This window comes from Bombus pyrosoma, linkage group LG11, assembly GCF_014825855.1.
Source record: "Bombus pyrosoma isolate SC7728 linkage group LG11, ASM1482585v1, whole genome shotgun sequence".
Taxonomy (NCBI): Eukaryota; Metazoa; Arthropoda; class Insecta; order Hymenoptera; family Apidae; genus Bombus; species Bombus pyrosoma.
This window is the reverse complement of record NC_057780.1, coordinates 1,427,084-1,452,549: the sequence shown is the minus strand read 5'-3', so window position 1 is coordinate 1,452,549 and position 25,466 is coordinate 1,427,084. Positions and strand designations below refer to the sequence as shown.

The following is a 25,466-nucleotide window of genomic DNA, read 5'->3' as shown; positions in this document are numbered from 1 at the left end:
AGTACACGGAGTTAAGATAAGATGCAGTGCATATTTCAAGCGTCAAGGAATATTCCTTGGAATATCTTTTCCTTAAAATATCCCTTGAAATAGTTCAGGAGGAAATCTAACAAGTATTTTACAAATCCAGGCGAAAATTCATGTAGCTGAAATTTGAGAGGATTATATTATAGTGCTAATGCACTATAACATTGGACGGATGAAATCAAAGAAAAGAAAGACAAAGATCTTGATGGAACACGCGACACGCTTTTTGTTTCTCCATCTTTCGCTGTATACGACTAACCGCACATACCATAGGGTGCATCCTCATTAGTCTACTCTGACTCGGTCTGGTTAACTGATTGGCCCGCTGGTCATTATCTCCATTTCACGCTTCGCGAAATCCAGTGTCTGGTATCCCCACGTTGAACGTTAATAGCAACGGTACATCACAGATCGATGTAGTTCGGTATAGGTGACAATGAATAGGCTTAGCAGTTTTACCACCAAACGCCAATGTGCATGCTGTGGCTGCAATTCAATTACGCGCACGGAGAACCTTCCCTTCTCGTTTCCTACCTTCGCTAAGGATTCTTGAAATTCACGCTGGAACGAAATTTTACGAGCCATCGTTCTTGTTGCACATCCGTGTCAAATAATTTTTATTTGCTACGAATATCGATATTGTAGGATTTGTTTATTTATTTAGAATCGATTAAACAGGAAACGATGGTTATTTATTGTACTAAATGGTCAATTTACAACTCTCGTCACCACGGTTTCAACGCTCTACTTCACGCGAACCACCCTCCTCAACAACGCTGACGACACTCTCTCTGACGACGCTGACAACACTCTCCGACTTCTCAACTCACGACTGACTGTTAATTCGTCTTTCTCCCTTAAACATCTCCTAGTCTTTTCACGCAGGCCTTTTTTCCGCGTAACTATTCGACACATTGATGGGCCTGTCGACACTTGGACTTTCTCGCGACATTGTTTATGGTTCGCCCGATATTTCTTGGGCCACTTGTCCACGATGCTACAATATTTATACGCAACGTGTATGTATATCGGTAAAACACGATAGCGAGGATTCTTGAAACTTCGTATATCGAGTAAGGAAACGAAGGAGATAGAATATAGTAACATCGTTATAAAGTTACCGAAGCGATTAAGACTTCACAGTTATTGGATTCGTTTCAGCTCTCACGAGAAGATCAGAAGAAACTAGGTACGGAATCTTAAGACTTACATTAGTATCAATATTCTGTAGGACTCGGTGCAACGTGCAACACTTAAAAGTAACCAGATCATTGCCTTTCGTTTGCATTCCATATTTTATCGTCAAGACACTCTGGCGAGTCTTTGCCTTCCGACGTTCCGTTTCGTCTTAAGAATTTTATTACTAGCAGAAGACAAAGGCGGGCCTCCGTCGTCCACTTTCTTAGAAAGAATCACTCTGTTCGGATAATTGGCTTATCCTCGCGACTGTGACTTTTTGTTAAAAAAAAAAAAAAGAAAAAAGAAGGAAGGAAAGAAAGAAATCACAAACCATTCGTCTTAATTACGCTCCTTTCGTTAAACGAATTTTCTCGTTTGCTTCGTTCGTTTCGCCAAGACGAAATACAAAAGCGATAGAAGAACGAGAATCGTGGGACGATATATAACATCGCAGGTGACGCTGTATCGACCGAGAATAAAATGAAACGTAAAAAATTTGCGATCGTTTGTCACTGTTCTCTTTGTCTTCGCAAAGTTTTAATTCCTGCATAGGGGCTCCGATGAATATAGCCGACTACCGCTACTGCCGACGTTTTTCGTTACTTATCGACCGATGAAAAATTATCCTCTAAATCTTAGCAACTATCTCGCTTTACTTTCAGCTTACTGTGCGTATCGCGTTTGCAGAACGATATGAAGTTTTGTACGATACTGTTTCCCAAAGTATCTTTCTTTATTAAGAGATCGAATAATCGATAGTTTCCTGCTTTAAAGCTTCCATCTCGAATCAATTTTCTGGAAAGTTTGCTTCAGTCGTGTCGATTCTTTGACAATTCCCGTGTTCAATTTCGGATATTTCAAGGTTACCAAATTTTTTCAACAAGACACTGTTTACTTATTCGACATTTGCAATCTGATTTTTATCGTCGAATCAGAACTCGGATACTCCGCGAAATCCGTTTCTAACAGTACGAGCCACTGGTATTTCTAGAAGCTTCTAAAATTTCGAAGCTTAGAAGCAGAAAATCCGCTCCAACTTGAAACATCAGAAATTTTACATTCGCTAGCAAGGGTGGGAAGCTTTATTTGGAAAAGCGGGAATCTGCGCGAGTTTCCAGATTCCAAAATCCAGCTTGCTTCGAGCAGGCCGACGAACAAAAGAGGGTCGCGGCGGAAATCGAATTTCCGTAAATGATATTCACGCTGGGATAAAGGGACGCGTGTTTATCGATGAACGAAGGATAGGCAGCCACGAATAAAACTGCAGCAAGGTAGGATTATTTGCGTCGGCTAAGTCTCGGCATCTTAAAATTCAATCAAAATACGGCTACCGAGTTTTGCGTACCTGCATTGCCCAAAAAACCAGAAACCTACTTTGTCACACAATGATTTATACTTATGTCAAACATTTAATTCACAAAAGTCTTGAGATAAAATTACATCGGGAACTAGAAAAGCTGTGATTTTTTCAGCGCCAAGGATGTAGCAGGACATTTAACGCTTACGTCTACTATTTTTATGATTTCCTATAGATATACCAGGTGTATGTAATTTTTGTAACTATATATTACATCTATATTTATCTATGTATATATAACTATGTATATGTAACTATTTATTATATCTATACTTTTGTAATTATATTTTATCTTTTTCATTTTTCTCTTTTTCTAACCAAGCCGAAAGTTAATAAATTTTGTCAGGTACGTAGGAATGTTATTTTATTAATTTGCAGGTAACAGTATGATAAACACAATATCGTTTGCGCTCACACGAAAACGAATACAATACTCCGTTTCGCGTATTCCTTTCTCACTACTTCTACGACACAACGGCACAACGATCTTCACACTACCACGATAAATTCAACTCTGACAGCATTTACCATGCTCATCTTTCCCTTAACATACCTTGGTAACGCTCACAACGCTCCTTGACAACGTTAACATATCTTGACAACGCTAATAAACAATTACCCCTCACGCCACGTGCTTCCCTGATGTCACACTATCCCACAGGTATATTTCAACGATGCGAAGCGTAGAGCCAACGTTTTTATTATAACGTTTTACCCACATTTAGGCAATGTAGGTAAACTTTTACGATTTTTCTATATATGTAGTTTAGTCTGTTGCCCTTCAATTGGATATTCGAATGTTTTTGATAAAATGATACTCGACGTTTCGTTGGTGATTTAAATATTTAAAAAATACGATAAATCGCGCGAGAGATTAGCTAACTGGTTATACACGCGAAAAGAAAAGAGACAAGGGGGAGAGGCTGAGAAGGGGGTGGAAATGGGAGAAAGAAAATATAAGAGGGAACGGCGCCAAGTAAATGAAGGTGAAGGAAGAAAGCGCTTTATGGCGGCCCGTATAAACTTCTTTTTCGAGAGGAGTAGACGGGCCAGAATTTATCGGGCGTTTTCTGCGAGAACAACGGTGAACCGGACTCTCCGTAGATATACTGCCTGTAAAAAAGTCGAGCCGCGTTTAAAGTTTAACGTTGTCGCGGCGAAGTAGCTCGTTATCGATTGCCATTACGACTTCCGCGGTCGGATCCTGGATAGAAGCTTTAAATTACCAGCTTCTGATTGAAACATTCGCTGCGAGTCAAGCGAACCGAACTAATCGATCAACACGACAGTACTGTGTCTGTATGTTATTTTCCCTGAATTTAATTCTAGCTTTAAATTTTCTGGAATATACCGTAATGATATCTTTTTATCGGTAAAATTAAATAGACTGACCTTGAATGTGGTAAAATTACGAAATGATAAAAAATAGTTTGACGATACGAAAATAGGTAGATATTACACGATGCTTTAAATTTTACTTATTCGTTCGTACATACATGCTCACAGGTACGTAGAATTTGTATAGGACGTACGTATTCATCTTAATTACTGAAATTCTATACGTAAGAAGATACGTCGCATCGTGTGATTAATTACGCGAGATTGTTTACGCTTAGTTTAAATTTAAAAAAACATTTAGATAAGATTGAACTTGTATGAACCGAAATAAATCTTGCTGGATCAACGTACAGCTTTTTCAAGCCTCTTTTTAGTTTTTAGTTCAAAAATTTACCGACGAGCTATAAACAGAGTACGTAAACTTTTGCAGGAAAAACTTTTGCCATCCATATAGAACAACGTTTGAAATAAGCGCCGTGACTATTTTAAAATTGCACGTTGAAAGTTGAAAAATTGCAATTAAGAAAGTTGGTTATCGATCACATTGAAATTAAATATCAGTGTTAATTGGCGATATTTCATGTAAACGTTAATTTTATTATTTCATTTCGATCGTAATATTTCCAATAATACTCCATTCGACTTTCAGAATTTCATCCAAACTTGAAGTGACTTTTTTCGAACTTGTTAGATGGAAATTCAATCGGCTCGAACAATGTTAACGTCAATCATTTCCGAAGCATTGGCATTCGCTATGATTCACTAAAATTTCATATATCCGTGACTTAAAACAACGTTCTTAATGGTGTCTCGATTGACTTTTGGCTTTTCGCTGAACGCGAAACATGCACGCAACGTAATCCAGCGTGTCTGTTTGTATAACGTGAACGCAATACAAGATAGCATTATAGTTGGTCCGTCGAATAGCAGTTATGGCTGCATTGTTTTCAGCCACGCTCATTCAACGTTCAGAGCTCGCTATTACTATCGAATCGATCATACATTGACTACCACGGTACGCCGAATCGCGTCCATTATACATCCGTTAACATGGAAAATAATTGTGCCACTTTTCCAAATTTACTCTTTTACACCATTTGATTACTGAAGCGAAAATTTTAAATAATTATCGAGAACGATAGCGCGAATAATTTTTGAGAAACGTTTCAAACGAACGATAAAACAAAAAAAAACGAAGTATTTGAAATTAATTAAGATCACGCAATGTTAAAAATTAATACGACGACCCAACAAAATTGCAATATACAAATTGTATGAACAATTTTGTGGAGTGAAGAACGTGCCAAATATTTTGTATGAATAATTCGGTGATTCAGTTTAGTACTAGTATTCGTTTGATAAATTCCGATCTTTAATATTCCAGTGACAACATGTAACTACTTGGACATACTTTGATACTTTAATGGTTTAAAAAATTGCTTTACGTAAAGCGAACACAGGAGCGCGACACGATAAACCACGTTTTTATTTCTAATGTGAGAGCAATTTTCAAATCCACTGCCTTGAAAATTGATCGCTTATTACTAAAACTATCTTCTTATTAAATTTGTGTTACGAGGATCATCAGAAAAATATTTACACCAAAGATATTGATTTTTCAAGAGTTTTGGTTATTATACTTTAAATATTGACATACCACTAGATTCTCCACGAAACGTAGATGCGTCGTTCATTGCCAAGAGCTTTGCACTTTCCAACCGAGCTGCATGTTGCTCCTTTAATCAGGTTATGTTAAAATACACTCTTTGGTTCGTTAAATAACAGGAAAATCGCAAGATCAACAAAACTTTGTGTACTTATCACATTTTCTCCTGTGATCTTCGCACATAAATTAAAGACCGATAGCAAAAAGCAGTTGAAGAGACGCTTCGTAACAGTCTGACGCTTACAAGCTTATTCCACTTAATGGTTCGTTGGCTGATCTCGTTCGATTGGAGAAATCCCATATCGCTTGAAAGAGATATCGAAGAACAATGAAGGAAAGAACGACGTAGCTTGGTTGCGCATGAGGGATGATTATTGTCATCGGCGATGATCGTGTCCAGTGAACAAAAGGGTACACGCGCGTACAGAATCGTGACGTAACTGATATCAGTCGGCACGTTCGAATCGACAACAATACCTCGAGTGTCTCTCTTAGCTGAATCGTACGCGATAACCATCCATTGTTTATCGACCCATTGTGAAAGACTGACAATGTGGAACATCCAACACGAGCCAAACGTTACTGCGAGCCCCATGCTCCACCAACCAACCAGATCATCCGACCAAACGTTAAGTGGCTGCTGGTGCTCGACGAATTTCAAATACTGGCTAATTAGACATGGCCAAAGGAGATATAAGATGAATGGAAGATATATTCGACATTCAGACCTGTGCATTCGCTATCGTAGTCCGTTACCTAACTCTAACTGATATATCTACCTCAATATTACGGTAATTACGCTTCAGCCAGACTCGTTGATTTACGCCTTCATTTCGATCAATTACACGCCAAGTCTATCGTTTGCTATTGACATTTTGCAAAATTGCGTACACGAGAACTTTTGTTTAGATAGAGAACTATACCAAATCTGTCTAGTTCTTTTCTTTATTTATAAAGTTCCTTTGTTTCAAGGATTCTACCAAATATCGGTTCTCATCTGTTCAAAGTGAGAGACTGCATAGTATTAAAACTAAATATGAAATGCTGGCATTTCCGTTGCAAGAAGAACAAAGAAACAATTATTTACGCGTTTTCAAGCTACGACAGATGGTTAATATTTTCCTAGAATAGTCTTTACGATATTTAAATTATCCCCTGTTGCAAAGAGCCGCAAATACACAGACAGTGTTGTGCTGAAATATTAATACGAGCAACCGTGAGTACGCGCTTCGTTATCCCTGCACTCTGTCACGTAATAATTCATACCGATTAATAATATTTCTGCATTGACAGGTCGCAACAACGACTTGTTTCCCAGGCGGAACAACAAGCGCGAAACCACGACGCTGATGGAAACGTTGTAAATCCGTGATTCGCGAATAGGGCGAGAGACGCGAGATTCGATGCGCGGAAAGTTCATAATAAACCTGTAGTCCGAGTTAAATACATCCGTTAATATCGGCCAAATAGGGATTAACCGGGAAGAACTCGTTGCATGACTAATAATTCACGGTTGGTTCGCGGACAATCCTCAATTATAGAGGGGCCGCATAATGCTGGCGGCAGAACCGAAATTCGCGTTAACTACCAGAGCCCGCGTAACTTCATTTCCGCATGAAGTAGTCGTTTGCCGCGATAGAACGGAACTTTGATCTGTCCCGAAACTGAATTCGGCTCGTTCTCCCGCGTATGCTTCTTCGATCATCGCGCACCGATAACGATGGACTCGGGTCGAATTCGAACGCGCACGTAAACTCGAATAATCGATAGCCGATCGGTTTGTGTCTCGTGAACGCCAACACCAACAACGCGGAATACAAATATCGGCACGAGTTTGCGTTGCGAACAACCGATCGGGATTGATACGTCGCTACAGGTTTGTCTTCTATCGATCATTCGAAATACGTATTAGCTCGATCGGAAAATTCGGTCGCCAGGTTTTACTTGGATATTTTCAACCGTGTTTCCACGTTTCGGCAAGTTATAGGTAAATAGTTGAAACGTACACTTCCGCTCGTATTAGGACACTCGTTGATTTTGTACGAAAATTAATTTCAAATATCGAGAAGAACGTGGAAAGAATGGAACTGGAATTTTATACTCGTGCAAGCTTTTGCCATTCGATATGCACTGCCGGTAATAGGTTTTAGAATACCCGCTGACATCTGTTACGAGTTGCATTCTTCTCACTGCTTTTACCTTTCGAGCATTTTATTATGAATCTGCCATCTCATTCGCATTGTACGTGTTTTATAATGTAAAATGCCGAATAAAGTAAAACTTGTTCATGCATTTCGACAAATTGCGACAAGTGACTGTTTTATAATAGTATTTATGGCCGATGATGTATATTAAAAGCGAAATTTTGTTGAAATTAATATGAAAGTATTACAAGAATATGGTAAATTGTAAATCGTTATGCGCTGGGCTCGAAACAAATGTCATAAAAAATTGTACATCTTCTAGGATTTAATTACGATCTTGAAACGCGAGCGAAGACTAAAGTATGCACTAACTAAAATCTTGTTATACCTTAGATACACTTGGTATATTCGCGAATATAATGGCGCACTTTATCGTCATTACTGCGAGAAAGTTTGCTCTTAATTTTTGTTTATCCGCCGCTTCATATTCGTCGACTTGGACAAAGACTGTAATAAAAATACCTTGTTCTAGTCTAGGATAACGGGAAGTACGCTTGGATCGTCATAATTTTAATACGACAGATATGAATTTCATTTCCCCGTAAGGGACGGCAAGAATCCCGCGAACGTTTAAACTCCATGTATACTTTCTCCATTTGTTTGCATACAACTTTCGCAACTTCAAAGCGTTAATGCACCTCGTTGCCCGAGAGACACGGTAATTCCTCGAGCGACAGCGAGAGATTTTCAAAAAGTTAGGAAACATCGTTCCTTTAAAATCATCTCTGCTCGAATATATTAACAATCACGGATCGCATAAAATATTGACAAAATCACAGAATTATAGCAAATTAGCAGCAGCCATATATTTATTAAACGATTAACTACGAGCTTGTACAATACATCTGTATGAGAAATTTAGAGACAAATATTTTCTGCTTACGTTCATAAAAATACAAGTTTGTATAAATGATCACGGTCTATTAAATTTCATTTTACTCGTTGAAACGTATTGTACTTCTCCGAAGCACAATTCAGTGACTAATGACCTGTATAACGAAAGTGAATCAAGATGACTTATAATTACGCCTTTATCTCCAACACCGTCGACCTAGCACAGTTCTAAACTTTCATTCGTTACGAACGGTCTACATTCGCACGTGTTTAGAACGCTCTATCTCGCGTGCATCTTTTGTCAAAGTAGCGACCACTTATGCTCGAATAATTGCTCGCTAGTTACAGTGTTAAATTATTACTAAAGGAAACAAACTTCGTAAGATTCTTTGCCTCTTTAAAGAAGATTTAGGCCAACTGCGACATAATCCTCACTGTGATAAGATATTTTTTTCTCAGCGCGAAGACGCACGCCGGTGAATATTTACCAACCAGGAAGATGCGCCAATCGACGCGTGATGATTCTAGTGTTAACAAACTCGAAGCTATGTTATTAACCTTCTCGCTTCGAGCGTCGCTTATAGGCGGCACCCGCGAGATCACCTCTGTGTACGAGCGCCGCTTATAGGCGGCACCCGCGAGATCACCTCTGTGTACGAGCGCCGTATACAGGCAAATGATGCATATACAAGTGCTATTGTCACGTCGGAGACACAAGAAATCACGAATCCGATAGATCGCCGGTGATCTCCTCGCGTCGCAGTTCGAACGTTTCTCGAATAAGCTGAAGAAATTGAACTTTGTATATGATAATAGAATCTATTATGCAAATCCAACCGAGTGACGGTTCAAAGTGTTACAGAATGGTCCAAAGTATCACAAGAGACTGATTCAAAATGTTTTAAGAGACTGATTAGAGCGCTAATTTTGGAGGGTTTTATACCGAGGTTTTAGTCCCTCTGGAGGGCTTGTCGTCTGGTGTATCTCAGAGGCGCCTATTCCGTTACTATCTGGTTATTGTTTCGATGATTGTGGTATACAGGGTGTCTAGCCTATCCTATTACCGTTTCTGAGCGGGTGGTGGTCTTCTTCAGCGCGTGACACTATCTGTAGCGAATAATATATTTTTTCGTTATCGGCAGAACATTTTCCGTTGATTTTATCGACATATTGGAATATAGAGATTTATGTGTAGAGGATGATTGGTCGGTGAGGTTTAACGACGAGATAGTTCGTTGTTGAAACCGTCGAGTATATTTAAAATGATTAAATAAATTAATATACAGACAATATTACCGCTGCAGGAATAATCACTTCTTAAGTGTCGTTCGTAGTAAAAATGATAAAAGATCCGAATCGCGATATGAGTGTAAAGATTGCATGTATGTTGGCTTATGTATAGATACTTGTTTCAAAATATATCACACAGAGTTACATTGCTAATCTTTGCATATTAATGTATTAACTAATTCGCGTTTCATAATTAATTATATTAAACGTTTTATCGTAGAGTCTTGTAAATATAAAAATGCCTACATTACCTGTAATTTTGTAAGCCTTTTCATATTAAAGATGTGAATTATACTTATCGTATTGGAGCAAAGATTGTTTTATTCGGCAGGGTTCTTATTTAAGACTTGGAAAAACGTATATACAGCAACCACGCACACTGTGCGTATTTCTGGCACGCGTTTCAGTTCAGTGACAATACTTTGGCGGACTGGACTGCCGAAGCGAAAATTTGGTTCGTAAAGCCAAATTTTAATTCTTCGGTCACATTATCGATAAATCCAAAATCAATATCTTGGAAACAGACAAAAATCTGCAAGAACTTGTTCTCCTGCGTCGTAGAAACAGCTGCGAGAAAAGATAGAGTCGAAACTCACGGCAACGTTTCAAAGCTTCCGAGATGACGATACAATTCTATCGGCAATCAGCGGAGCAAGCTGGTAACGCGCGGCGAATCGAGGTGGAACTCGATTGTATGGCACCAACGACAGGATTAAATGAAAACGCAATTAGCGTGCTAGTTTAATTACGCATCGGCGATAGCTCATGGCCGGCTCGCAAATGGTTAACGAGCCTGTGATAAATATATCTGGCTAATCGCCGATTGATAGGACGCGTTAACCCTTTAAATTTGCTGATTAACTGCTGTGTATCGTTGTTACCGCGTTCGTGCGCAAGGAATTCTATTAAGTTCGTGTGGTTTGCGTGAATGTACAAGTCAAAGAACACTGACTTTTCACGCTTATAGACTTTAAACTTGTTAAACCTATTAAATCTGATCGCTGATGTAAATTAACACGTTGACCGCCAGGTGAATTTTAATATTTTCCACTGGCAGCCGAAATCGATTAAAATATACTGTGCATCGTAACGTTCAATTTTTCCAACATATTAAATAACGTACTTACGTACGTTTTCTCTATCAACGTTATCTTAGTTATTCGCATCGTTGAACATTTTTTAGTCCACGAACTTTATCTCGCTTTAATCTTACTACAAAATTTAGTAAAAATATGTGGACCACCGATGACTGCCGTCCCAGTCAACTCGTTCAAATTGCAGCGTAATTTTTGGCAAAGTGCACATTTCATACACTAGAATTTTAGATTTTAGCTAATATTACAAAAAATTGTTTTTGTTTAATAAGACACTAATCGAACAGTGTCTATCTGTATATATTAGTGCGGTGGTCAGATATGTAATAGAGGAAATAGTGCAGAAAAATTCTTTCGCGTGTAATAGACGCAGAAAATCGTACTATGTAGCGAGAGAAGAAGGTAGGGAGCAACAGCAACAAAATGACAGGAGGAAAAATTGTCGTCGAATGCTGGAGGGATCGAGCATCGAACGTGGACTGACGACGAAATTTATCCTGGCGTGGCAACTTCCCTGATGGTATTAAGAATATCAAGCAAAAGCCAGAAAAGTTTTCGTCGCCATTAATCATTTGCCGACGCTTTGCTAGCGAAACAACGGGGTCCACTTCGTTGAGGATACGTACAATTTCACGCGAGTCACAGTGTCAAAGTAAATCTCGAGCGAGGTGGATTCAAGAAAAATTATTGTTTCGTTCTCGACCTACTTCTACGAACAGAAACTAATATCCAACCACGTCCACGTCACTTCTGAAAAGTTCGAAATATAATGTGGACGAAGAGGAGCCAACGTGTCAACGACCTTCTTTGCTTCCGTTTTCGGTAGCGAGCGCTACTCTTCGTACTTATCACGGACATGTTGGTTAGAACTGTCAGCGGAACAACCTCCGAAAGCAACAGTTGTTAAACTATTCATCCCTGCGAAGCTTGATTAAACGGTAACTTGACTAAAATATGAATTAGTCTGCAGTCGATAAATGTTGGACACAGGGGAAATTAGAACGAACGACATGAAAATTGGAGGAAGATGCGAAGAACGAGATAAGGAGAGAACAGGAAAATATAAATATAAATTTGTAAATTACACGTTATAAAGTTTGCCAGAGAGGACGTTGGATTTTAAACGCAGATTCCGGTACTTTTAATTCTAAACTTCGAGGATTAAGAGAATGTTCCCGACAAATAAATTTAAAAAGAACAGATCTCTGCATCGGTTCCATTTCTTTAATAATTAAGAAGCAGTCTACATATCAATAACTTTGTAAAACTAAAAATTTTCTACTTCGAATCTATTTTCGAAAAAATTTACTTTTTCTATATTCGCGTTAATTTTCCAGCAAACCAACCTGTTCGTAAGTAAAATTTCAACGAATCACTAATAAGGAATATTCTTTTTTTTTCTAGGAGAATGTACATTGTGCAAATAAGTACGGTACTCGGACGCAAATCGATATAGCATTTCGGTAATCTGGTAGAACAGGCGGCAAGTATACTGCCTTATATCAGAGCTTTCAGTGAGCTGTAAACCGTAAGCCCCAGCGTTAGAGTGTAACAATAGAGAATGTCAGTTGTGAGCGACGATTGGACGACGGGTCATTAAACCTCAGTTGACCACGAATCTTCTATAGATCTTGGGGTAATGGAACGAAAGAGGTCGTTAAGCAACAAACGCGATTGATTCCAGTGAAATTAAAATCCAGGGAGAAGCAGAAAATTGTTTCCTTTTCAACGCGTGTATAACTCACGTGCGAATTCAACCTGTAATTAGGTAAATGTAAAATGTAAAAATTGTAATGAATTTATCATTTTTAGATCTGACACTGTGTATACGTACGTATACATTTGAAGAGCTTTAATAATTCAATATTTTTTTATCGCTCAAACCTGTCTGCAGTATAGAACAATTAATTACTTTAAGACGAATGATATTTCTATCGGTGAGTTTGTATAATTTCTCCTGGAGAAGAAAATAATTCGTTTTCTATTTTTTTTTCTCATTTCTTCCTATTCTTTCTTTTTCTTTATAATCTTTATATATTATCATCCACGCAATCTTCATTTTCTCAAATCATTAATAACCCTAGACACAGCTACCATCTCGCATCTTTCCCTTAAGAAGTCACAAACCAGAAACTGGAACCCCTAGCGCAGTAAACGTTCGTTACGCTATATCCACGAGCATCTACTAACCCTTAACTGCAAAACATTAATCCCATAATACCATCCCACCGTGAAACGCTTTGACCCACTCATTTTTTCGCTAGCTGAACATTCAGTTAACACACCGAAGGAAGCAACGTTAGATCACCTGTGTATACTTTTTGGTCGAATAAAAAATCGTATGAGAACAAAGAAAATAAAGAACCTCGAGAAAAATTGACGTCTCTTTAAACTTTGAGTAAACTATAGAACGAATAGTACGTGTAATAAATTCTACGGTAGCTGGAAAGCCCACATTCGCGAAAGCTTCAAAAGACCTGTTATTAATTTTTTCTAGTCTATTTATCAGAAACTTTTTCTTAATCCCGCGAGTCCATTTATTCCCCTCGAAATCTCCGAAATCGGATCAAAATTCTCGGAAGCTTCTCGATCGAAATTATTCAAACTTCCTCAAACACAAATTGTCGCAAATAATTGAATAAGATTTAACAATTAAATCACTGATATTTTAACAGTCGGCTCATTAGCTTCGGTATACTGGTGTATCCTCTTAGAACGACCATAATGTTTCATCGACGCTTTCGACAATCTATCCAAGAGATTTTTCGAACAAAGATCAGTCAGCCTTCGGTCCGTTACACGGCTGGATATTAAAGAATTCTCAAGAAACTTTCTTCCAACGAAAAGTCAAGATTTCTCTGGTAGAGAATCTGGTAGATTTCCGATAGGAAATCCTTGGAAAATGGTGGCTAATGTTATAGGATACTCGTTGTATAGCATGCACTTGGTAATTTCATTTAAGCGACCGAAGAAACTTCGCTCGCCCGACGTAGTGCAAATCGAATTACAAGTTAGCCTCGACTCGCGTGTCTACATTTTTAGCTCGGCGTAAAGCCTTTCCCTCGGCGAATTTTCCGGCGAAACAACGTCGGGAAGACGTTGGCAGAATTACGCGTTACATCGGTACACGTGCCGACAAGTTACGAGGCTCGTCAAGCCGGCGGTAATAGTTTTGCTCGCGCCGCTAGCCGACGTAAGCCGTTCCAATATAGAACCATTTTATCGCCGAAAGTCCATTATCGTCGGCCCCCGTGTGCCTTTTCCTTCCATCGGCCGTTCTTCCGCGACGCTTGCTACGTACGAGCCGGAAAGTCTGCATTACCGGCTTAATTTTAAATTTACATCGCCTAGCGAAGTCACGATGTTCGCTGCTAGAAGTGCAAGACGTTGGCGGACACCTAAGAAACACTTGCTTCTCCTTGAAACTAGATTCTAACCTGCGTACCAGTAACCTTCGGGAGTGGAATTATGGTCGTGGACAAAGTATCGTTGTTGGTGAGTTTTTCATGCGATCGCTTGTCTTATGATGTTCTCGGTCGATGTATTTACGACGCGACGTGTAAAAATCATGAAAGTGTTTGCACTGTGGAAGCAACACGATCGCATGTATGCGCGCTTGTGTTTGTGTGTGTGTGTGATAAGCAGCGAGATGAAAACGATATTTTGCTGGACGATAAAAAACAAACGGGCAAACGCGATGGGCGAAAAAGGTTAATCAGCCCTCGAACTGCTTCTAGGTACAGAGGAGCAAAAAATATAGGTCATTTAAAGCTTTATCAAAAAGCTGCGATACAGAAGCTCATTGAAATTTCTAGGAAATAATGGAATACACGTTGGAAAGCTTTGTTGCAGGATATTCCAATGGGAATAGCGAGTGAACATAATGATGATGAGGTGGAACGAAATGCACGCGCAATTAAGGTGTTAGTGGATGAGGAACGTGGGTTGCAGCGAGTTCGAGACGCGATAAAATACGTAGTGACGTGCACAACTATTCGATGCGTGTCTTCTTCTGAAAAGCAAGAAATAGGGGAATATTAAAATAGCGTAACGATCAAACGATATCGGTTGTTTTACGATGTCTGAGCCTCAAATATTTTCCGAAACGAAAAAACGCTGCCGCTTTGGCAGCTCGAATATTTGAAAACTAGCATCTGCAACGATTTCACAGAGCAAATATAGTAGCCATACGCGAACATATGAAAGAGCGTGCTAGTCTGTGACCATTAAGAAGTAATACGAGTGCAGACGAGTGACTAACGATATAGATGAAAATATGCAACAAGCCGGAATGGAATTTTAAAAAGTGCAGAGACCTTCGGTGTAGTACTAGCGCCATTACGACGACTAGAAGTGCACACTCGTGCAAACTTGAAACGAAATATCCTACACGAAAGACGAACAGATATGTGCTTTTGTCTAGAATGAAGCAAATGCGACTGGCGTGACGCAGCGTCACGGTAAAATGCACTTCGACACAGCGAATTTTTCGCCAGACAGGAACAAACTTTTTCTCCATCGAATATATAAAAATAAAAAAATACACGCTGCCTGCTAATCGCGTAACTGATCATCTCTGAATCCGACGCCTCTTCCGTTCGCTCTTTCATTAACATATTCGATTTTTTATAAAAAAAAAAATAGTTATTTACAAAGAATAAATGTTTAAAGAATGTTTGTACTTAAGTCGAATGTTGTTTTAAGAATTGTTAAAAGCGAGAGACTATTGATTTCTTAATCGTCAATATTTATTTAATATTTTTGATGTTTTACGGATTAACTGAAGATTTTTTTTTTTTTTTTTCATTTATGCTATTTCAAATCAAATGGAGTAGACTTTAAGAGTCAAGCCTTAACAATGGAATTCTAATTTCTAATCATTCTTGTCTGACAGTTAATTATCGGGGCAAGAAAAAAGGATTTCTGTGGAGAACATGTAAAAGAGGTTTAGTTAACCCAACCTCACCGTATCATCGGAATTTTCATATATGTAGTTCCCTTATAAGACGTTTTTGAATTATGTTTGAAGAGAATATTGTGCGGCGGTAAGAAATAAAATGGCGTATAAAAATATCGCCCAAGAAATTTGATCTACGATAATGTTCCTTTTCTGCTGCAACAATATCATGAACAATATTTTCACTTAGATTTATGGCTGGTGGCTGTAGACTTAATTCATAACTATTTTATCTTTCCTGAGAGATTATCAGTGCTTTGGAAAATGAACGTTTAAAAGAGGAAACGGAAAATAAGCTTTAAAAAGCTATAATATTAATTTTCATCGAAACTAGAAATGAAATTAATATGGAATTTAAAATGCGTCAAATATTGTAATTTTCTTGGTCATTAACATAATACATTCTCGTTATTACTAAAATAGCTGCATCGTAATTAGGTCACGAATATTTTATTAAATTATCCAAAGTATTTTTCCCATATAGTATTTATAATGGTAATTTATATTTTTTCACAATAAAATGACAGATAATTCTCCACTTATATTCGCAAAAATAGGAAAATGTGTAAAATAGCAACGATCTTAATTTCTCAATTTGTCAATAACGCAGAGCAGATTTAATTTGTTAGTAAAAAATATATCAAGAATTCAATTATGATAAAATACACATTCAAAACAAGGTAATACCGAGTTTTCAAACAACTACAGGACAAAGAAAGCCGTGCACAGTGCAAAGAGTTTACCTTCGCTCTTAAGTCCACAAACACCGTTCCAATTTTATCTGGCCTAGCTCCATCTATTTAATACCCTGATCGGGTCGCCCAATCCTTAAACCTTCGTCCTTAAACAACGGAGAAGGTAAATAAGGAAAAGCTGGAAAGCCAGTCAACCTTCAAGGATCGGAAGCCAGGGACTACGACTAATTTCAACCTCTCCTGCCGAGTGTTTGGCACGTAAACTCGAAAAAGGGGCGGAAACAAATTCATCTTTCAATCAGACGAGCTTCGTAGAACCATTGATTCCGAAACGAAAGTGTTTACGATTAATGGTACTTTCATCGACAACGTAGATTTTATACCGATTTAATTTAACGTAAAGACTATCAATTTAGTTTACTGCTAATCACGCGTTCTCTTCTTTCGCTGACTATACGGTTTAACGATTTTCGCGGTGTTGACTATTTTTGGTCTCAGACTTTTTTCTACTCTCGAAATGAAGAAACATTAAAAGAATTTAACGCGTGTTCGATTATATTCGATAAAAAATGATTAAAAATTGAGGACTAGGCGGAAATTTGTTTCAACTGTTGAACACCGTACTTTGGGTGCTTCTTATACTTTTCCGTACTGCGTCCGTTTTCTACGCTCTTTAATTCCCCACAAATGTCTAAAAATTCGCAATCTAATAATAAGTGTAAATATTTGCATGTCATTTTCTTGCGACCTATGAACGTTTGCTTTCCATTCTGTGCTTTCTTAAACGGAGAACGTGGATATTACTCGAAAAGCGAGGGAAGTCTCTGCCTTTGTTTCGATCTCCGGAAAAAGGAACGCGAATATTAGCAATTAGGCTGGAAGCGGGTCGGAAGTGCAACGTTTCAATAGCAAATGCCACGATTTGACTAACAAATATGAGAACGATTACGCGACGGCTGCTTCTGTATCGTGAAAATAATTAAGGAGCCGTGTTTCGCGCGACCACTTGCATCAGCAATATCGTCGCTCTCATAAGATGTCAGCCTGTCCCGATCCTTCGCTACTTATCATAATTTATGTGGATAGATACCGAAGGACATTTCGTTTTAATATTCAGATTAAAGGTTTAATTGCGTATTTTCGAATGTATTATTTTAGCCATTTTGTTTAATAAGTATTTTCGTCATTGGTAGATTTATTCGACGATAAATAAATTACAGACTTTTATACACAACGGGAGGAATAAAAAAACCTAGATGAGGATTTTTTTCATTTTGTGGGTATCACGATCCTTTAATTTGGATAGTTTATGAATTTTCACGTTCTACATATTTTTGCACATTTAAATTTGCCACAAAAAACGCAAACATTCGCAGCCTAGTAAAATAATAACGGAACAACTGGGAACGTTTTCGTACAAATAACACACAGGTGTACACGTGCAATAGTTGCTTGTTCAATTGCACTTATTCGTCGTACTCTCTGATCACGTTGCTTTTGCTTTTCAACAAACTGGAGCTTCGTCTACTCTTCATAATTAACTCCATTTATTAATTACAATCTAGATTAGGCTAATCACCATGAACATTTGTTACGACGAGTACCCTGTATTATTCTGCTCTTTGTAACCAATCGAATAGCGTTTAATTTAACATCGTTTCAGGCTTTCAGATTGAAACCGTGGCCACGTTTGGGTAAACTGAACGAAGATTACCGTGTTGAATAAATTACGTTATAATTACGTTATCGATTTTCACTGTCCTGTCTGGATTTTCTAATTCCTACAATAACGTTCAAATTTTCACCAGTGAAATTTTCCTGCAAAATCATCGATGATATCTAAAAGATCTTGACGATAGTTAAATCAACACCCAGTATGCGAAGCATCGAGGATATTACGGTTTGCAAGGAAAGAAGGTTTTTGTACAGCAGCCAACGTCGGTGATAGATATTTATAATGCGGCAAGATTATGCGGTGAGAGCATGGCGTGGAAAGACGCTAGCAAGACCACGGAACAGAGGATGGAAAACAGAGTAAACAATAGCTCGGGAAACAGATGCATCTGTTGCAAGTATGTCGCTGTAAACACGGTAACTCGTTGGAGCATCGTGTTGTTCTTCAAGACCAATTAATCACTAATGAGACTACGAGCTGTGAGCGCTGATGAACGGTGTAAGCTTTACACGAGCGGTTTTCAAAGATCGACCAATCTTTGCAATGATTATGCAGTTTTGTTGCGAAATTTTGGAACAGCGCCGAAAGCCAACTTCTTCTTCTTGTCATACTTTCGGTAATGAGATTCTACGAGTAGGTTTATCTTTCTGTCTTTAATGAGCACATCTTCGTGGAAATTGAATATTTATGTTCAATGGCTCGTGTGTTTACCTTCTTGATACAAATTTCGTATAATTTTACGTTTAATAAATTTGGTCGCCCGATAACACACAAATATTTGCAAATGAAGAATTCTAGTTTCGTGGAAGTTGTCTTGAAATTGCGAAATTATATTAGAAAAAAGAGAAAATTGTACCAGCGTTGTAAAAGTACTTGAACGACAACAATTTACGTTATACGATTGACAATGTTTCCTCGAGCAGACTTACTTTTACTTTTAATCGAAAGTTAAAAGTGACAGCGAAAAGTTTCGATTGCGAACGGAAAAAGTTATGCAAAAACAATCTCATTACAAAAGTTATCGGAGCAGTATAATTAGTAAGCCGGATATCATTAAGCGAAAAATATTCCTATTGGCGAAATTCACTTTAAAAATTTACCTAAAGTAACTAGAAAAGTATTTAACCGGACAGAGAATATTTTTCATTTTCCATTTCAGCTTCTGTATCGAGGTAATAGGTAAAAGATAATATTTCTCATCATAAGGTACACTTTTATCGTTAATAATCTCGATATCGACATCGTTGAATATTGAAATAAGGCTTTAAAACGATTAATACCGAATTTTAGTAAGAATATTCATTTATCCTGAATATTATTCAGGGTCACGTTAATCCATTAATATCGCGATGGCACCTTTCAATACCATCGAACATCGAATGAAATTGACATTACGTATTTAACATTAAATCAGTATTAACAGATGCACACGCGAAATATTTTCTTAAGTCATTCGCGTATGCTGCTCGGAAAGTAGGAATATTTCATCTACAATCGCGATAGGTGTAGAATCATCTGCATATAAAACTAATTGCCAGATGATTTCTCGGTTACTCGGTCCATTTTTCACGAAATTACGACAAATCACATAAATAATATTTACACTGGAGCTTGTCAATGATTGAGATATAACACCTGTCCTACAAAGCAATATTCCAGTATGTACATTTTGCAGTTTGTTTCAAACTTTAGCCGATTATTAGTTATAATGCCAATGGAATTTGATAATATTCAAAATATTTGCGCAACACACATAACACACGCTGACACAACACATGATATTTATAAAAGGTTTCTGCAAAGCGCTCAAATATTTTCACGAGCTGCCATACCTAACCGATCCTTTTCTCTCCTTTTTCGCGCAAAGTAGCACGACAAACTGGAAAAAATTCACTGCGAGATGTGGATACGGTCTCTGAGGACACGTTGGAAAATGAATGAGAAAAAGAGGAGATCTTTGCACGTTGAAAGGTTCCGAGTGTGCTCGATAACGACGTTTGGAAACTGATTTAAGAAGCAACCCTTGTCGAGGGAAAAGTTATCAAGCTTTTCCGTGTTATGATACTTCTTCTAAACTTGCCGCGCCGTTGTCTTCTCCGTGCGTAACGTAATAGGCGACCTCGTTCGCGGAACGTGCTCCTAAATAACAAAGTTTTTCCAAAAGAATTGTATTTTGGGTTTGAAACTACGTTCCTGTTAATCAAGGTACGTTGTGGTTTCTTTGGACATTTATGTTTCATGGATGATTCGACATAAAGGAAAGTTGATCCTCTGTGGTTCTAAATAACAAGGAGTAAACAAAATCTACGCGTTTAAACATTTGTTCCCTTCCGAACGAGACAGAAAAATTGATTTATCGAATGGATGATCCCCGATCACGGACAAAAATACAACTATCAAGAAAGACGAACTAAATGAACTTCTTTTTCTGTGATTTCGTGCCGATTCCCCTGGGATTTAAATCGACTCGGAGACGTTGAATAGCAACGCGTTGCACGTTAGCCAATGTATCGCGACAGATCTAGTGCACGTTTCGTATGAACCGTCCCGTTTCTCTCCATTTTCCCTCCGCTCTCGTCATTTCCATTCCCCATTTTACGAGCACAGCACGCTCTTTCGAAGAGCGAAAATCAGCACGAAGCTACACGCCGCCACTACGCAACCTTGCAACGTCTTCTTCTCACCCTGCGTGTGGCAGTTCGCACGATGTTACTCTCCGAATCTGCCATCTTTCGAGGGACAACTGGAAGAGAAGAGAGCCGGTTCGCGAGGCGAGCAAGGTAATGGGAAAACATACCGGCATCGTGACTGTCGATGCTGCCCCGTGCAATTCCAAATGACCAACCCTGCCCCGTTTTATGAATTCATTTGTTGCCTTTGTACGCGACACCGCGCAGTTTTCGACCGGTGGCTACGAAGAAAGAAGCGAGGCAAAAGTAATAGAGGAAAGGAGCCAGAGAAATTGCAACTGTCCTCCTCGATATTCAAAACTACAGGATTTTTATTTACTCAGAAATATTAGAAATTAGGCTTTCCAATGATTTCTATCCTAAATGATAAGTTTATTGATAGATGGATCTATTTACAATGGATGAAACAGGAAACGATGGTTATTTAACGTGAACTAAATACAGCAATGTGCTATAACTGAGACGACTAAATGGGTAATTCACAACTCACAACTAATAGCTTACAACTCACAACAACTAGGCAACTCAACTCTCGACTCCTCACAACTCGACTCTCAACCAACGACTTTCAGTTAACGACCGACGATTAATTCGTCTTTCTCCCTTAAGCAACCCTTTGTCTTTTCTCATACCGCACCACGAACGCGTTCACGATCACGTACACCTTCTTCCGCGTAACTATTCGACTGAAAGACCATTGATGAACCGATGGGCCCATTGAAGTTTCCAGATCCTTTCGGCCTGACGGCACTTTGACTTTCTCGCAACATTGCTTGTATTGGGTTGACGACTAAATGATTGCGGATTTTGTCATTAGACGATGTTGACAATAGTTCGCTCGATATTTCTTAAGCAGTCTGTTCACGATACTACAAAACCGGGTGAAATTTTGTGACGCATACACTGTCGTTCCCAGAATCTTGGGACACACCGCGAGTAACAAATTAATCTCTCGATACAAATATTTCATTTGTAATCTCTTTTCAACCTAATATTATTAAGTTTCTAATATTTTCAGTCCAGTTGTTACGCCACGTGGCTTTCCAGAGGCCGTTATTCCTAACCGTCGCTCGTGGCATCGCAGTATCGCGAGCGAACCGTCTCAAGTAGCCCAACACATACAATGTAGCGGCCAACATCAAACAGAGCGAGTTCGAGAACCGTCGATTCGTTTCGTTATTTCAAACACTCATAAGGTGACACGCGTGATCATGGCGTGATCAGTGGCGTGATCGGTGGCGTTACCCGAGCATGGTGGGGATCGTCTCCCACGAAACACAAAGGGCCCATCGAAGGGCAATCAGTATCGATCGAGGATCCAAACGAAATACACTAACGTCTCCAACGAATTACAAGTCGTCCGATCTATCACATACAAAACACATTGTAAAATCGAGACGAATCATTACACCAAATTGACTGTATCATCTGTCAAATAATTTGTGGCGCATCATTATCCTGTTGCTTATATATATATTGTCAAATATATAATTTTTGTTAACTCTGTTAATTCAGTGTTAATCTCAACTAACCACCTCTGTCATCTTAACAGACACAGAGGAACGACTAATTCGCGGCGTCGATTTTCTGAATCGTAGCGAGAATTTACGTCTCCCGCTGACGCGCTTTCCTCGCGATCGCGTCTCTCCGCGAACGGTCGTAACACCACTGTACAATTTTTTGCTGATATATGTAGTATCGGGGGGAAGGGCCTAAGAAATATAAACAATGTCCCGAGAGCCGAGGCGCAGATGGGCCCATCAATGGTCCTTCGAGTAAATAGTTTCGTAGAAAAGGTCTACGTGACCTTGGCCACGAGCGGTCGCGGAACACGTGCGTGGTGGGTCTACGGAAAGACAAAAGATATGCGAGAGCAGTCAGTTTTTGTTTGGAAGTCGGAAAGTGCGAGTTGCGTTGTAGAGTATAGTGTTGCTAGCGTTGTCGAGAGAGTGTGGTCCGCGTGAGAGAGAACGTTGGATCCGTTGTGGCGAGAACTGTCTAAATTGTAGCGTATTATTGCGATTAGTTCATGTTAAACAACCATCGTTTTTCTGTCTATATCTGTACAATCCATTCGTTATAAATAAATCACAAATATCAGGATATAATAACAATATATTCCATTGACGATACTACATATATTTAACATATAGATTTTGTTTACATGCTAAGCAATATAGGTAATGTTTCAGGTTTTAACGTAGATTACGAACTTGAGAAATAAACATAATAATAATAATAAAACATAAATTTTGATACGCTTGCTGCGTATACGGTACGCGGTATTTCCAGTGCTAAAAACGATAGTTGTTCTTATTTTCGGATGAAACGCGATGAAATGGTGCAACGAATTCTGATGAAACTTTGACGACGACTCTTCTGGAAAGTTTCGCCCTTCCACGAGCATCAGGTAAGTCGAGTTGCCTTTTCGAAAACGATATTTCGAATCGGCGTAAGTAACGCGTACGCATTCGATGGAAGTTAACGTCGCTAAGTTCCTTATCTCGTACGATGGATTCGAAAGTTTGAGGGAGAAGTTGAATTTTCTAATGGATCGAATTGAAGAACTTGTCACTCTTCTTGTAGTCGTCTAATTTGCACATTTGCCGAGTTTAATGTTCACGATGAAAGACATTGGGTGTTGACTTTAAGATGATTAATAGCGTTTCCTTATTTACATACTTGTACAATGGGGCTCGACAGTAAATAATAAAATTATGTACAAAAGAATTTCGTCGAAACTCAACTCTAAAAGAATTTAAATAAGAAAGGTGGAATGAAAATAGCGATTTGGTACGATAAGGATTCAGCCTGGATTTGGATAACGAATATGCTAAATCGTCAGATTAAGCAGTGAAATTCTGTACAAAACAATTTCATGTAAATTTCCACTTGATCGATAAAATCGTGTGAAATGTAAATAAAAATGAAATAGTGAATTCGGATACTGAGCAGATCAATTTACACTCGAAAGTTTTATTAACAAAGACAAACGAGGAAGAGATTAAAATTAAATAAGATTTTTCAAGTCCTATTTTTTCGAATCTTTATCCTGAAAATACAATTAATATCATCGATTCTGAAACGGGGACAAACATTTGAAAGACATTCGGAGATATTCAGAGATATTTACACCCCTCGTTTCTTTCGATTTTATAACAAACATTCTATAAATCATATTCGAGCGTACTAAACAAAATAATAAACAACGTGCATGGAATATCTCTGCGAGTTATCGCTACAATACGGTCCCTTATTAAAATCTATAGACGAACAATTTCATACCTGTATTCGGCAAAAAGCGTAGAACCAGGCACAATAAAGGGCAAATTAATCATGCATAAAACATAATATGTCGAAATTGTTGGAGACGCTCGAAACGATCTCCCTTTTTCCACGAATTTCACGATAAATATCCAGAACATTGCAACCGAGTGCATGCTTTGAAACGGAAGAAAAAAAGAACGATAAGAGAAAAAGCTGAATGCAGAGAAAAACGAGAGGGATAGAAGGGGAGGAAATATAAAACGGAAAGGTACAACGGCATCGCCGACAATTTTGAAGTCACGCACGTTCGTTAATCTAAATTCCAGTCGTCGTTCTCCACATTCGAGAGGAACATACCAACGTCGGTACGATGAAAATGCATTCGACTTTGCGGTAGAGCCGTATGCATCGACTCAACGAACTTCTGGAATGAACTCGATGCGGTTCACCGAGCCAGGGGCCTTTCCAGCCACCTTTTGCCGATAGCCTGTCCCTGTAAACTAACCGTGTGCACCGTACTAATCCTTATTCGATTTATATTTTACTCGCTGTTCGTTCCACGATTATCGACTGCTCCATCTAGCACAAAAGCTGAGCATATCTTAATTACTATCAGCCTGATTATTCCATATGATTTTAGGATATTTATAGTAAACGTCGGTAAAGGAAATTTTCCTTCCTTTTAAACTGACGAAACAGCGGACAATTTTATTAGCCCGATTTGGAACGCACAAAATTATCCTATCACTCCTTTGTTGCTGATTTTTTTAATTAAACAATCAGAAATAGGTTTTTAGATAAACGTTGTAAGGATAAAGTTTGTGGTTTAGTACAAAAAAAAAATTGTAACATGAAACATGTTTAGAATTCTAAAATTCAACGATGTTACATCCAGATAATTTATATTCTAAAAGACATAGGGATAATGAAAAGCAACGATAACATGAAAAAAGTTCGTGTGCGTGTTAAAAATAATTAATCCATATTCTGCAATTTCCCTCAAGTTCAAAACTACGCTTACAGTGATACTTCAAGCGTCCCATATGCCTACTTATACTACTTACCGTTATAAACTGATATTAGCTAATGTCTGACTATGCGCTAGTTGGTGTCACTGGCTCGTGAAGTGTCTGACCATATACCTACCTTATACGTACTTAACTTATCGCCATCAGCTGATGATACTTATAGAT

The 25,466-nt window shown here is 38.5% G+C and overlaps 1 protein-coding gene across 3 annotated transcripts in view; it reads right to left on the bottom strand.

The window, feature by feature from the left end:
• Window positions 1–25,466, bottom strand: part of LOC122573241 (peroxidasin-like) — a 342,454-nt gene that overhangs the window by 149,047 nt on the left and 167,941 nt on the right. The window lies entirely within an intron of this gene.